This window comes from Diadema antillarum, unplaced genomic scaffold (genome assembly GCF_040938485.1).
Source record: "Diadema antillarum isolate AM-2024a unplaced genomic scaffold, OU_Dant_1.0 seq00000693_RagTag, whole genome shotgun sequence".
In the NCBI taxonomy this organism is placed as follows: Eukaryota; Metazoa; Echinodermata; class Echinoidea; order Diadematoida; family Diadematidae; genus Diadema; species Diadema antillarum.
Genome location: NW_027271598.1, coordinates 2,141,277 through 2,156,672, shown reverse-complemented (window position 1 = coordinate 2,156,672; position 15,396 = coordinate 2,141,277). Strand labels below are relative to the sequence as shown.

The 15,396-nt window shown below is 40.5% G+C and overlaps 1 protein-coding gene across 1 annotated transcript in view; it reads left to right on the top strand.

Annotated features, from left to right (window-relative positions):
* LOC139737482 (uncharacterized) overlaps positions 1 to 15,396 on the top strand; it is a 69,150-nt gene that overhangs the window by 23,516 nt on the left and 30,238 nt on the right. Inside the window, exon 2 of the mRNA XM_071648156.1 lies at positions 1,198 to 1,285. The gene's annotated coding sequence lies outside the window, so the exon portion shown is untranslated. The remainder of the gene's footprint in view (positions 1 to 1,197; positions 1,286 to 15,396) is intronic.

Sequence of the window (15,396 nt, the reverse complement as noted above, 5' to 3'; positions counted from 1 at the left end):
AAATAAAAGCATAAAAAGCGTAAAAAACACTTGAATTCTCAGTGAATTTGTTAAAATCTTCACGTATTATAGCAGCTCAAAAAGGAAAATGGCAGTTTGTGCTCGGTTCGATGTCGACTTTGAAACAATCTTTCCTGACTAGACTCCCTCTAGACAAAGCTCAGAGAACAATTATGACTTACCGTCTTCTGAAGATAATTATGAATTCACATTGTACTTCTTCTTCTTTTTATAAACTAGCATTCTGTATAATCCATTCTCTAATTGAATAGATTATGAAGATCAAAACCTGGATGTTGATTTGGATTTGGAATGTCTTGTATTGAGAATTGTCACCACAAAGGTATTTTAAAGGACAATTCTGAAACAAAAACCAAAAACTTACCTAAAAAAGTATAAAACATTTTACAAGCGCAACAATGACAATTTTATAGAAATCGAATTACAAATAAGGAAGTTAGGAAATGTTAAGGATTACTAGTAGTTGATTTTTTTTTGGGGGGGGGGGAGGGTGGGAGAGAGGAGGAAGGGCAGAACAGTTGTGATTAATCTTTCTTGCTGACTAGATTTAAACCTAAGCGGAATTTTCCTTTGACAACATATGGAATATGTATCAGTGGCACTGGATCAACCATGTCAACTGACATATTGCTTGCATTACAATGATGGACTTATGCACCTTATGTTGGCTTTATGGTATTATGTGCATAAGTCACTTGAATGCGTAAGCGATCTCAGTGCATGCTGCTTTCGCATGGCGAGGATTACAATCTTGTTTGAGTGGGTGGCGGACCATCGCATTTTATGATGAAGCTTTGTCGTGCAGGCAGCTTTGGTCGAAGCGCCACCATTTCTATCACACACTGGCGCCACACTAATACTTTTATGCCAATTTGATTGGCCGTCGGAGTGGTAGGCAGGCATATTGGGTGCAATTAATTATTCATTATTAAACGTAAAATGGGTTCTCCATTTTCTTCTCGCACAGTCTCCTCAGCCGACCCCCCCCCCCCCCTCCTACTCTTTGTTTCCAAAGCGACAGGTGATTTTTGTTGCGGCTGGTATTATCGTAGCGTATTGTAGGGTAATCAATGCATCTCAAGCTATTTAAAGTAGAATGGTGCAAATCGATCGTTGTGTTGTACCCAACATATTCATTCACATTTGACCTAATCTATGTTGGTTTTTTTTTTTCAGGTTATGTTCTCGTTGTCAAGGTAACGTCTAATGGACAAGAATTGACGCAAATATTGGAATACCAACCGGTGGCTGGCGGATGTAGCAGGTAAACCGTTTACATCTTTGTTCCCTGATGAATTCCGAAATGCTTCCCAAAAGTAACAAAACAAATGCATAATTAATGATTTCGTCGCAATTAAATGACGCCACAGAGACTTGTCAGCATGCAAAGCTAAAGTCAATGTTTCATTTTCCGACCGCTTTCACGCCAATTTCGTCGTCTTCTTTGTAAAGCATATTGATATCAATGTCTTGTCCATCCTGTTGTACTCGCAGTTCGTAATGCCTGTCCCATTTTTTTTTTAAATTCCGGTTAGAGATATAAATTTAACTTTGAGTCATGGCTAAAACACAAATGGCAAGATGTGTGATTATGCAATAGCCAAGACTGTAAATTAAAAAAAAAAAATCCCCAGACTTGAAGCAAGGCTTGTCACACAAGTATTCGTCTTGCATACAAACGTCAAGCTTCGTTTTATTGCGATGCGTGTACGCCGTCGAGAGCGTCTGACTTGTATCGTAAAAATATCTTGGCCCTAGTGAAATGGGAGAAGCCTCAAGAGCCGACCTGGCGTGTTCGAAAAACTATTGAAACTTTACTCTGGAAATACAACTACACACGTACACCTCGTCGTCATCTCTCACATCGCGTGCGAGTCAAACGTGTATAATGTGGCGCTTGGATAACCACGCTTCCCGGAATTATTATGAGGAATAATTTCCTACTTGACGCATTATTTCTTCCTTATCAGCCTTTTCACATTAGAAACTTTATTGAAGATGCTGATGATATTTAGAGGTAGAATTTCCTTCGCGGACATAAATGCATCAAAATTATGATTTTTTTTTTTCTAACTGCAGACGATATTTGATTTAAAGTTATGATAATATATATAGTTGTACTGGTTAATCATATGATTACGTTCACACAATGTCGTACGGCTATAGTTCCAAAACTTCCAACATGAAGGCAAATTCTGTGCATTTCATACCAGACCCGTCCGCAGAGAGAGAACGCATGCAGACAGAACGCTAAGCGCTTTCGAAGCAATGGTCTGTGTTGAATTTGTAGTTTGTTAGCGACCGGATGCATGCCACCTTTTGCTTAAAATACCCTTTCCCCCTATCGAGAAACCAATTTTCTCTCTATCTAAAAGGGATGAACATCATGTCACGCTCACATAATACTCACGTTTACGCGGATGAATTCAAGGGTAAAATGGCGTATCGGTCTACATGAAAGAGAGAAAGTGTGTAATGATTGTACTCCGCCCCTCTCTAATGAGGCCTTAAATCAAACCCTGTCCGAGCTGGCGTCGGTCGCTCTCGACTTCTTCACTCCAAAAGAATCTCTGCCTGACGGCGGTCGATTTTGATGTAATACGTTCTTCTTCGTTTGCTTTTTGTGGTGTTTTTTTTTCCACTGAGAGAAAGTTATCGTTAATGATTTGTTAAGAGAGAGAGACATTAGAGGGGGCTTTGATTTTCTGAGAACTTTAGCGGAAGTGTCCTTATACTCACGGCCTTTCAACATTAGTCAGATATGGCCTGCCCTGTCAATGTGTGTGTGTGTGTGGGGGGGGGGGGTGTTTGTGTGTTTGTGTGTGTGTGTGTGTGTGTGTGTGTGTGTGTGTGTGTGTGTGTGTATGTATGTAAACTATATATCTATACTCCCAGAATAAATTTATGTTTGATATCCGCGCCATGCGCAAGTACTATGGCGGATTATGAGCATATATTTATAAGCTTTTTTTTTGGCGAAATATTGCCTTCACATAATTATCACCGCAGTCTAATGTATACCTCAAAGCCCCACTGTATGTTTATAATTCACAACAATATTCGGAGCTGATTTCCTCAGACTTCTCTTTGGATGTAGAATAACGCCTTGTTCTGTTTTATTAGCATAACGATTAATACTTAAATCGTTTAAACCCAACATTTTAATGAGAACAATCGGCTTATAAGATCTGGGGACGGTGGCTTTATGGCAGAAAAAGAGTAAAATCCAAGTAAGCTCGTCATTTTCTTTGCTAGACCCGTAATTACTTTAAACTCAAATATGGATGACATTGTAGGTGGATAATATGCAGCGGAGCTGACAACCTTCAAACATGCATAATGTAAGAAGATTTTCCTTGAACACACACAAACATACACATTATGCACATACGCACAAACACAAGTCATACACAGACATACACAGACACATAATACATGCACAAAAAGACAGTTCTGACAAGGGATATAGAGTTGTTGGATAAATATGTAAATCATGACATTTTATGTAATCAGCAGTGTATTCACGGCAATAGCTGTCTAGGGGAAGACTCGTTCCTATTGGCGTGGGGATATTTGACTTCTTTATTTCATCCATGTCAATATATGGAAATATTATCCAAGCTTTTTATGCCGTCTCCATTTTAAGTCATCAAAACGAAGTCTTCAGACGTGTTGTATACTCTACATGAACGAATTACTTCACTAACCATGATAACGTAATGCCATCTGCAGAAAAGTGGCGTTGAGTACTTTTTGAGTTCACTCTCGTATCTGTTGACTTAGATGAGTCACAATTACGGATTCTCGTAAAGCGAAATCTGCTGAGATGTCACAACAGTACCAAATTTCGCCCGATGATCTATCAGTCGTTAATGTAATAACCGTGATCTCACTGCGAGAGTGTTTGCACGGAATAGATAATTTTGAGCGTGAATTTACATTCGCGCGCGTGTGTGTGTGCGGTAGTGGTGCGTGTGTACGTGCGCGCGTGTTTACTTTCCACTGCCCTCCACCACTGATACCATCCCCCGCGACGGCGCCAAAAATGCACCTATTAAAAAAGTTATTGGTGCTTCGAATGCGAGGAACTCCTCTTGTGTGCATGTCTGGCAATGGTGCCCTTGGCGCCATTTATCATAACTGAATCACTCACGTCGAAGAAAGCGTGTCACAATGTTTCTTTTAAAGGGTCAATTACGGTTGATGTCACATTGTCTTTGGCAGACGATGATAAAGGATGGAATGTACTTTTTGTGTGATACTGTTCGAAATTTCGAAGCATGATGGATGAAGGGTTACGAGTTTGTTTCAGCTTTTGTGGCAAAACAGTTTGATAGGGAAAGATGGAGTAAACGGTGGATATCACTACTCACTCAATGTGTTTGACTATAAGGGTGTTTTTTTAATCAATATGTTGAGAATAAAAAGAAAATACGATTACACACAAACACACGCACACATTGGGAGAAAAAAAAAACCATGGTACTGCTAAGAAGTTTCCTATTAAATTGATTTACTCTCCTGATGCAAAATGTTGTGAATTGCCCGGTTTTGTTCCAGTAATTGGATTCCTGTAATTATTTCAGCTGATCGCACCCGCGCGTTTTAGAGCTATGTACGTACATTGAACTTTAATATGATAGGATCATATCTGAAGGTACTTGTGACCTGTGGCTCAATGCAGCTTTAAAAGAAAACCTAAGGACGAGCGGGTCATCCGTCTGTCTGGTGTCTGTAGAGGATGTTGGTTCTGATGGGATATCCCCCTCCCCCCCCCCCCGCCCCTGCATCCTTCCCGTTATTTCAGCGTGTTTTCTTGATGAGCAAATGAAAATAGCTATAACGTGCTCTACCGGGTCAGCTCCCGAAACTTGAAGCCAAGCAAACGTTACGTGCTGTCACTATTGTTCCCATCAAAGCTTTGTAGCCATCGAGTTTACTTGTACTATAACCTGTTCAAACGATAACAACGTGGCGCCTGATCTGGATGATCTCCTCTGAAGGCATTTATCAGTTTTGATGTAAAGGTTATGACAATAATCAAGTTTAGTGTGTCGCTCCACAAAGTATTTTAAGCGCGTCAGGCTGAGTAAACCATGAATGTCATACAGAGCATACGTACATTGTATACGTCGTCCATAATTCGTACCCACCGTATACCGGGGTAACAAAATAATGCTGTTTTGATTTTTTTTTCTCATGTAACACAATTCCAGCTGTCACACACATAGGGATGATGTGCAGCAGTCATTGTGCAATGAAGTCTCTACAGAGTATAATATTATTTTCGATTTTCACATATATTTTTCTGTAAAAACTATAATAACAAGTAGGTGCCTAAACACGGACTAGTGCGAATCTAACCTTTGAGTGACTAGAAGCTCCCCCCCCCCCATTAAAACAAGTTCAAAATCTTTAAACTATAGTACTACTTATTTTTTCTTGCCTGGAGAAAGGTTGCCTTGTTCCTGAGTTCTTCATTCGAGGATGACTAAATCACGGGTGTTTGCTCCTCCAAACAAGGCTTTGTTCGCCTCCCCGTAATCGCCCCCAATAACGCGGGTAAACATTGTCATCGATTCGAGAAGGCTTGAGTGAAAGTCATACATCTCCGTCGGCTGGTTTCCGGGCCCCGGTAGTATCCCCCAAGTTTGCTCAGCTATACTCTAGCTGCAACGGCAAGAACATGTCTTATTAACGGCAGCATCAATCACAGCCGAGCATTCCGTAACGATGTCCGTGGCGTTGAATAGACCGGACCGTGGACGCAGCCACGCACATATTGAGGTGGGGGGGGGGGGGGGGGGGGGCGTCATAGGATGAATGATGAATGAAACACCCACATTTCTGTCTACTTAAACACACAAACACAAAAAAGCTGGAATAAGTCAAGAGCATGATACATCGATAGTTGGCAGAGAAAAAAGTAATTTAGCGTCATCGATATGAACCCATGAAGCAGCTAATGCAGTGATTAGCATTTCAAACAATATATAACGCTTTTTTTTACCACTGACGGTGCAATATTGCCCGTTCGATTATAGTGACCAGTGCTGATTATAATGACCTCACCGATGTCTCAGTTTAAAAATATGGTATGTGCGAGATATACGTCCTGTAACATTGTTCATAAAGTAGGGCCTACTTAATTATTGGAAACATAAAAGAATTTAAACGTTTACATCTACTTCGACACCGCACATTCCAGTGCTGTGATATAATTTATCAAAACGATTTTTTGTACAATTCAGGCAGTCAATTTTCCAGTCCAGACAATTTGCTCTAAACCATCGCCACTTCGGCATTTATACCGACTGTGACAGACATTCATAACCCCTGTCCTCGAACACATTATCGTCTCTGCACCCCGCGTGTCTTCCAATAAAATCCCCTATCAAGACTGTCACCACGCGTTTAACCAGGGAGATGGGACTTTCTCCCTGGTCTGCTGGTAACACACTGAAAGTGACGGGTTATTGCACTCCTATAAGGAGTACCGTGGTTGAAGTGGAAAGTGCTCTGAACTATAAGGTCCGAGATTCCGAGTTCCAGCGATTTCTGCCCATTGCATACGATCCTCCACAAAAGGTGTCGACCACGGTGTTTCCCCCTGTTTTGTAATGGGGTATGTCATTTAAACATGCAAACGCTCACACACAAACACACACACGCACTTACACATTATCCACAATGATACTTGCGAGACTAGCCACACTCTATCCCTGTCTAAAAGAATAATAGTTCCAATCTAGACGGGTTTTTTTTTTTTAATCGTGTGCAGTATTTTCTTACGTCCGAAAATCATTCCAGATACTTATACTAAGGCAGAACATTACAAGAGTAATAGTACCCTGTACAAATGTCAATATACGAGCGAAGCGATGGTGAAATCAGAATGAGTATTACTTAAACACTTCGATTTTTTATTTGTTTGTTTGTTTGTTTGTTTGTTTTTAATGGATGGATCATGGCATCATCCATCGAAGATAAACCGATGTTACTAGAACGGATGATCACTGAGTGAGGAGAGAGAACCAGGACGCAAAATATGATCGAACTCCTTTCATTTCCAGCCCCCCCCCCCCCCTGCCTAAACACTATTACAAGTCTGGTACTTGTAATGACGAGTTTCTGACAATATCTCAAACAATAAGATCACAATAACAGCTCCGAAACTTCACAAAAAAAGCAACATTCATTAGCGAAATGTCATCGATTTAGATCACAGGTGTCCTTTCGCGTTGACTTTTCTATCAAGGAACCGAGGTGTCCAGGCTTACTGTCTGTCACTTCTTTTATACCCGTAAGTGACATTTGAATAATGAATAGAAACTGTCGTATTTTAGCCAACCTGTTTGATATCTTGCACACCTGACATCTTAAGAGCCATTTCATCTCTGCCTAATTTGTCATTCATATACGCCCGGCGGGGACATCATTCTGAAGGCCGCCCCCAGAAACATTCGCGAATTGGGACTAATCAGGCGGCCCATAGTTTGCGCTGAAAAGGTGTGTTATGAGGGCTCAGTAGAGGATAAACTCAGCTGATCGATAAAAACCACAGTTCAGGGCCTAAGTGGGGAGAAGTCAGGAGCTTTTTAGTGCACCTCCTAACGATACGTCAGCGAGAATGGATCGATTAATGCGTAGAGATCAGCGTATGTGTGTGTGTGTGTATGTGGAGTGTGTGTGCGATGTGTGGATTTGTGTGTAGAGTTTTGTGAATGTGAGTGCGCGTTGCCTATACAGTGTGTCCGCGAAGCCATTCATTGAGTCTCGTCTGCAACAATGAAATCTGCAGATGTTTTTTTTTTTCTGTCTCCCTTTTTCCCTCCTTCCTCCGAATGCTTTTCATTCGTGAGCTTCTGCCTCGACGCACTGAAAAACAAGGGCAAGACCCCGTGACAGAAAACTTGTGGAGTGTTCAACGACGGGGTAATCTTTAACACCTAGTGAGGGAAGTGTAGCGCGAAGAGAGGCGAACTGCGTGCGTTTCTCTATGGTCGCACACCGTGATCAGAAGTAGATGCAAGCATCCGATTTAGCCACAGACAGTGTTTGTCATGGTGTAACATAACGGTGTTAAACCCTGGTGGGGATTCTTCTGGTTGACTGCTGGACTCTGTTGTTGTGCACGCTTGTACACGGTCTAGTGTCCACTACACCGGTCACTCTTTCATAGAGTGGACATTGTAACAGCCCCCTCCTCGTAGGAGGGTAATTTGTGAGGATTCACCAACAAATCCCGTTATTCAAAGCGTGCTGAATATTGGCATCATCTCTCGAATGGATTTAAACCATAACAACTGCGGAGGGGAATATAATCGAGTTATATACCAGCACGTTTGGCGACACATACTGCCAATCAATAGCAATTACGCCCTCGGGTAAGTATTAGTTATATCGTAATGTTGTGCTACTGCCGTTATAGCATCTTTTAACGTTGATTACCCTGTGTTTAATAGTATAAATACATTGTTGATTAATTTCGCCTATTCATTATAGCAGAGTTGGCACGTTTCCAGTCGCTGTTTTACGCGTGAAAACAGACCGCACAATAGATAAGTGTGTTCATCAGTGGTAACTTCATCTGGCTGCCATAAAAATAATGTGTTCTGCGAGAGACTGATTCGTGTTGACTGACAATCACATTACACACTTGCAAAGAAATCTTGACGATATACGAATCGTACTGCAATGATTGGTGTGATCTCGTAGATTTAGAGCAACCACTCAAATTCGATTAATTTAACCATGGGCTATACAACATCAGTAATTTCTTGGTAGGCTTGTATTTTCAACCTCAATGGGATGCAATGCTCTTATAGATCCATCGAAAGTGAGATCATTTATTTGTTGCCAGTTACGGTAGAGGTATTCAATATATCAAAAGTCGAGGACCTCCCCGTTTCCCTTGCTCGCTACAAGCCAAGTTGGATGGTGAGAAGGAAGAGGAATTTCTCCACATAGTATAGTACGTGGGTGTTCATTCTCTAATTGGGGATCAAATCAGACGTGGTTCGCACCGGACTCGGCAGGATCCCGTGTTAAACATCTCACATCGATATGAACTGAGCTTATGCCCCCTTATTCTCATTTCAAGACGCCAATATTTCGTGTCATATAACAGTCTTGGACATCATATAAGCCAGTTCGGAGATAGCTCATGGATGTGCATATGGGTACAGATTACCTTTTTTTTTGCTTCTCGGTTGGTTAGGCACTTCATTCGAGTCAAAGCGACATATTAAATGCATCATCTTGCCCAACATAGCAATTTATGGAACTTGTCTTCAAACGAAGAATGAACCTGCAGATGAGGTGACCAGAATGATTTGTTAATCAACACTTGGGGAAGCATCCATTTCACTGTGTTGTATTGCATGCATTCACAAACCTTTTTCTGTTAACACTGCCAAACACCAGGCTTGGTGTAAACTGGATGTACTGGCAGGCACCATTCATAAGGATTAGATGAATAATCATTACATCACAGATGCTTATATCAGTGAATTATAAACCAACCTGTCTCTCAGTACTTCATGCCCTTTAAGTGCTCATGCGCAAGTTGGAACCCCTACCCCGAACTGGCTTTTTGCTACGTATGATTATTGCACATGTCATGGCAACAACTTGACCCTGAAATATCAGCTGCGAAGATGTCAATTATTTATAACGTATAGCAGCTGTAATTGAGTCTTCGGATAATTTCTCGTCTCTACTTGAAAAAGCACTTTAGAATATAAGTCATCATTTTGTGGCTATTTCCATATTGCAGTGCAGCCAACAACCGGCATCACCTCTTCCAATATGATATCCACTATGATAAGCCATTTCTCCTCATGCTCGTGACTCTAAATTTACTAACTATTTTTTTTTCAATAATATTCATGTTCTGATACGTCGGTTCACTACAAGTTTGACACAACTAAAATAATTTCGACATTCTCTCCCTCTGCTCTCTATGTCAGTTGGATTGAATCTGTGTCTGTCATGTCTTTTTCTCTGTCACCTATATATCTATCTATTTGTCCCATCTCTCTCAAGTCTGTCCTTTCATTTATCTCCATAATATCTAGCTCTATATATCTCCTGTGTATCTAACTATCTGCCTGTCTGTGTGTGTCTGTCTGTCTGTATATAGGCCTATACACATGATTTCACATTAGCAGTGGCCCGGGGGCAGACCACCGCTCTCTTTGTATATCTGTCTCTTTTCTCTATCCATCCATCTTTATATTACATCGATATATTACTGTCTGTCTGTCACTCCATCTTTGTCTTTCGCTATTCATATCTCTGCTTAGCTCTTTTTTGTGTATGTGTGTCACTGTGAGTGTCTCCTTGTAGCAAGGCTACAAACTTGTGTGTCTCCAGCCCCTCATTTTTCGCGTTGTGGGTGGATGCAAGGTGTGCAAGACGAATGTACAAGTCAGCCGTTTCCGAAATTAGAAAGTGCTTTTCTTCAACGCAGAGCCTCAGGATCAGCTCAGTTTCATTGCTTTGACTATTCATTATTTTTAAACTGTTGCTGGTGCAGTCGCGGATATCTAAGGTACGTTTTTCCAACAATCTCTGGTCAACATTACAATATACGTGACTCTCTACATGTCCACTGCCCCACATACGGAAAACCGTGTATTGTCTACGTGCGTGTGACTGCTCATTGAAAAACTTTGGAATTTTATCACTTATTTACCAGTGCACTTAACTACCGAGGATGGCTACTGGCAACGCAGGCAAACGTGACTTGACATTGACCCCGACCACATCATCCAATAAAGCGGCATCAAAGAAATTCAGACCTGACTTGCAAAAACCAATAATCGAAACCCAAGGGATGGATGACACTGACAGCAGTGACCCAGACCCTGAGTCAAGTGACGTCTCTATCCAGGACATCATCAAGGACACTCTTGCGGAGCACCTCTGTTTCGACAGCGAAACTACCTCTCAGCCACCTAAACCTCGGGGCAAAGGAAAAGGTGGAAAAGGTGAGAACCCTGCCCAGCTGGATGTTGCTGAACTCACCAATCAGATCATAATGAAGATGCTACCTGTAATTGTTGACACTGTCGCCACAGCAGTCGATAAAGCTGTTACTGCCGTTGTCAAGAAGCTCACTGAGTCTCTGGACACCAAGGGTACTCAAAGCAAACTGCAAAGGCAGGCCTTGTTGGCAAAGTACGATACTGACCGCCTCGAACAGTACACACGCCGCGAGACAATTAGGATTTCAGGGTTACCTGAAGAAGAAGGCGAAGATGTGGCCAGGAAGGTCATTGACCTAGGCAAGAAGATTGGGGTCAACCTCGATACCAAAGACATTTCGGTCGCCCACCGCAATGGCAGGAAGATTCAGGGACAACCCCGGCAAATCTTGTGCAGATTTGTGTCAAGAGCCTCTGCCGATATGCTGCACGCCAAGCGGAGTCACCTTAAAGACCTCGATGAGTATCGTAGGAAGGTGTACATCAATGAGGACCTCACACCTCTGAGAAGTCGTATGTTGGGATATGCCAAAAGCGTACCTGGTGTGAAGCGCGTGTCCAGTAAGAACGGGAAGATCTTCTGCAACATGTCCACGAATGACAGGCTTGTCATCCTGGACTCTCCAGACGACATGCTCAAGCTCGGGCTTGAGAGTGTCGACTATAGGCGGCTTGGTCTTGGCTGTTACCTGTATGCTGAGGCCTAGGATGCAGGCGGAGGACCTGGAGCCCACCACCACGTCAACCCTCCTAAGTTGCTGCCCCACCCCCCTGGAACCCAACATGATGCTTATTCCTCTTCCAAAAGCTGTGAATCTATCTGCAAGTACAACAGTTATACTTCTACATGCCCCAACACCAACAACACTTGTAACTCTTCACCTGCCCACATTGATATCCCCAGTGACAGTCTCAATGCTACCCCCCACAATGCTGGTACTCCATCATCTGTTTTTGACCACCAATACTCACGAAAAACTGACTCCGCTACCTTGAACATAGCCCTTCTGAATGTGTGTGGTCTGGTTAATAAGGTTTCCCTTCCTGACTTTTTGAACTTTACCTCTGATAAAGACATTGTATTGTTGACTGAAACAAAAATGGATGCTTTCGATATTCCCAATGTTCAACTAGATAATTACTCTCTGTTCTTTAAAAATAGAAAAGGCTGTAGCCATAAATCAGGTGGTGTTGCCGCCTATATCAGTAATAATATTATTAATGATTTCAAGATTCTTGACGGTAACTGTAATAATGTGCTATGGTTCCAAGTAGACAAGAAGGTTATTGGCTTCCAGTTTTTATTGGGCCTTGTTTACATCCCTCCCGAATCCTCTAGATTCTCTTCTATAACATTATTTGATGACTTGGAGAATGACATTGTTAATCTTTCGGTAAAGGGTGGTAACAAGTTACCTGTTTGTATTGGTGGAGATTTCAATGCGTGGACAGGCCGAAAACCTGACTATATTAGTTTTGATAATGATGTAACTCCCAATGTTGGTCATGACGAAAATATATTTCATCAAATTGTTAACATGGAGACTATTGATACGCTCGGTTTTGAGCTGCAACGTAATTCTTCACACAATGCTACCAATAATTATGGTTTGAGACTAATTCAGATGTGTAAAAATTTTGATCTCTACATCGCAAATGGAAGGCTCGGATATGATCGCTATTATGGAAGGCCAACCTGCAAAAACTCTTCCGTCGTGGATTACTTTATTATGTCTCCTGAAATGATGCCGTTTGTTTTGCGATTTGAGATTGCAGATTTTGATATCACTTTATCTGATGTACATAACCCTGTCCTGCTCAGTTTCTACAATAGTAACTCTGATCCTTGCAAAACTACTGAACCTGATATAAAAGATAAAGATAATCAGGATAATGTTCCATTGTTTGTTAGACCTTGCTGGAATACCTCTATGGAAAAGCCCTTTCTTGATAACATTGATGTGGATCAGATAATGAAAATAGAAGCTGAGCTGGACAAGCTTCTGCTGAAACCTGTGTCAATTGATTCTCATGCAATAGATTCTCTAATTGGAAAAATCAATGATATGTTTGTAACATCTGCCAAACTGACAGGTTGTATTAAAAATAGTAAACATAAAATTAGTATATGTAATAAAAGTAAAAATGGTAGCTCCAGTTATCAATATAATAAGTGGTTTAATTATAATTGCCAAGAAGCTAGAAAAAGGTTAAATCGAGCTAAAGTCAGATACAGAAATAATAAATCACAGACAAATTATGTGAAGATGAATGACATGGGTAAGCTATATAAACAAGTACTTAGAAAAGCTAAATGTAGCTATGAAAAGAAATTTGTGAGGAAAATAAAGACACTGAAATCTAAGAATCCTAGGGAGTTTTGGAAACTTCTGAAAGACCCAACCTCTAAGCAAGTTAACCAGGCTAATTTTGATTTGCTTGTTAAGCATTTTGTGGAACTGAATAACCCTCTTTGTGTAAATGATGTTTGTAATGACCACATACCTCAGGTCAGTTTAGATTCAATAAATACAATTATCAATAAGGACTTTACTGAATTAGAAGTAAGTAATGGTATTTGTCAACTAAAACATAATAAAGCTGCTGGTATAGACAATATTCTTAATGAATTTATTATATACTCCAAAGAAAAGATGTTAAGCATGTTGACAAAAATGTTTAATGCTATCTTATTATCTGGTTGTACTCCTGATGAATGGTCAATAGGTATTATTTGTCCAATACTCAAAAAGGGCTCACCCCTGAATCCTGATAATTACCGAGGCATTTCTGTTCTCAGTTGTGTCGGTAAACTGTTTACTTTGTTACTTAATAATAGAATTTCCCAGTTTCTGGAAGCGTCTGGCTCACTTGGAAGTGAACAAGCTGGTTTTCGTCATAATTATTCCACATTGGATCACATATTCAGCCTTAAATCAATTATTGACCTTTACCTCAATAAAAAGAAGAGGTTGTATTGCACTTTTATTGATTATCGGAAGGCCTTCGACTCTATAAATAGGGTCAAACTGTGGAATCGACTTATCGCTTATGGCATAAATGGTAAGGTCCTAAATGTTATTATTAATTTATACAAGAAAGCCAGATCATGTGTTAAGTCCAACTCTGGCCAGCTATCACAACTTTTTCCATCACTAGTTGGAGTAAGACAGGGTGACAACTTGTCACCCCTCCTTTTTGCAATCTATTTGAATGATCTTGAAAGGTGCCTTTTGAATTCTTGCAAGGGACTTTCCCTTATTTCAAACCTCACATATGACATACTACAGACCGATGATACAGTTGTTTACCTAAATTTAATTACACTTTTGTATGCTGATGATACCATAATTTTAGCAGAGTCAAAAGAAGATATGCAAAAATCACTAGATACTCTTTATTCTTATTGTAATGAAAAAGACCTGAATATAAATGTATCCAAAACTAAAGTTGTTATATTTTCAAAAGGCAAGGTGAGAAACATCCCCTCATTTCACATAGGAAACTCATGCATAGATGTTGTAGATGAGTATGTTTATCTAGGTATTACTTTCAATTATAATGGGAGCTTTGCTAAAGCCCAGAAAAAACTGTATGATCAAGCCAGCAAAGCTATGTACTCTTTGATAGCTAGATGTAGGAGACTTGCTCTCCCTATTGATATCCAACTTGACTTATTTGATAGTCTAGTACTACCAATTCTTACCTATGGTTGTGAGATTTGGGGCTACTCTCATTGTCACCTCGCCGAAAAGCTCCACCTGAAATTCTGTAAAATAGTTCTTAGCTGTAAATTGTCAACTCCTACCTGCATGGTGTCAGGTGAACTTGGACGCTATCCAATAGCAAACCACATAAGGTACAGAATGGTTAATTTCTGGGCAAAACTCATACACAAAAGCGAGAGTAATATTGCTTTTACCATCTATAGTCTTATTTTTCAGATGCATAACACCCAAGGTTATCAGTCAGAATGGTTAGAATGTGTTAGAAGAACTCTTTCAGATTGTGGTTTTAGTGGGGTTTGGTCATCACAAACATGTAACCTTTCATGGTTGAAAGCCAACATTAAACGAAGATTGGATGACCAATACACCCAAAGTTGGTATTCTTCTATTGAATCATCAAGTGCCTGTATAAACTATAGAATTTTTAAGAAAAAATTTGGCCTTGAGAAATACTTATTAATACTCCCACGAAAATATGCCATTAACTTGACTAAATTCAGATTGGGTTTTACCCATCTCCCCGTAGTACTAGGAAGATTTGGAGATATTAGTTATGATGAAAGGCACTGTACTCTGTGTAAAAGTGAAAAGATTGGTGATGAATTTCATGTCCTTTTTGAATGCAGTTCATTAGAAAATACCAGGTCAGAATTATT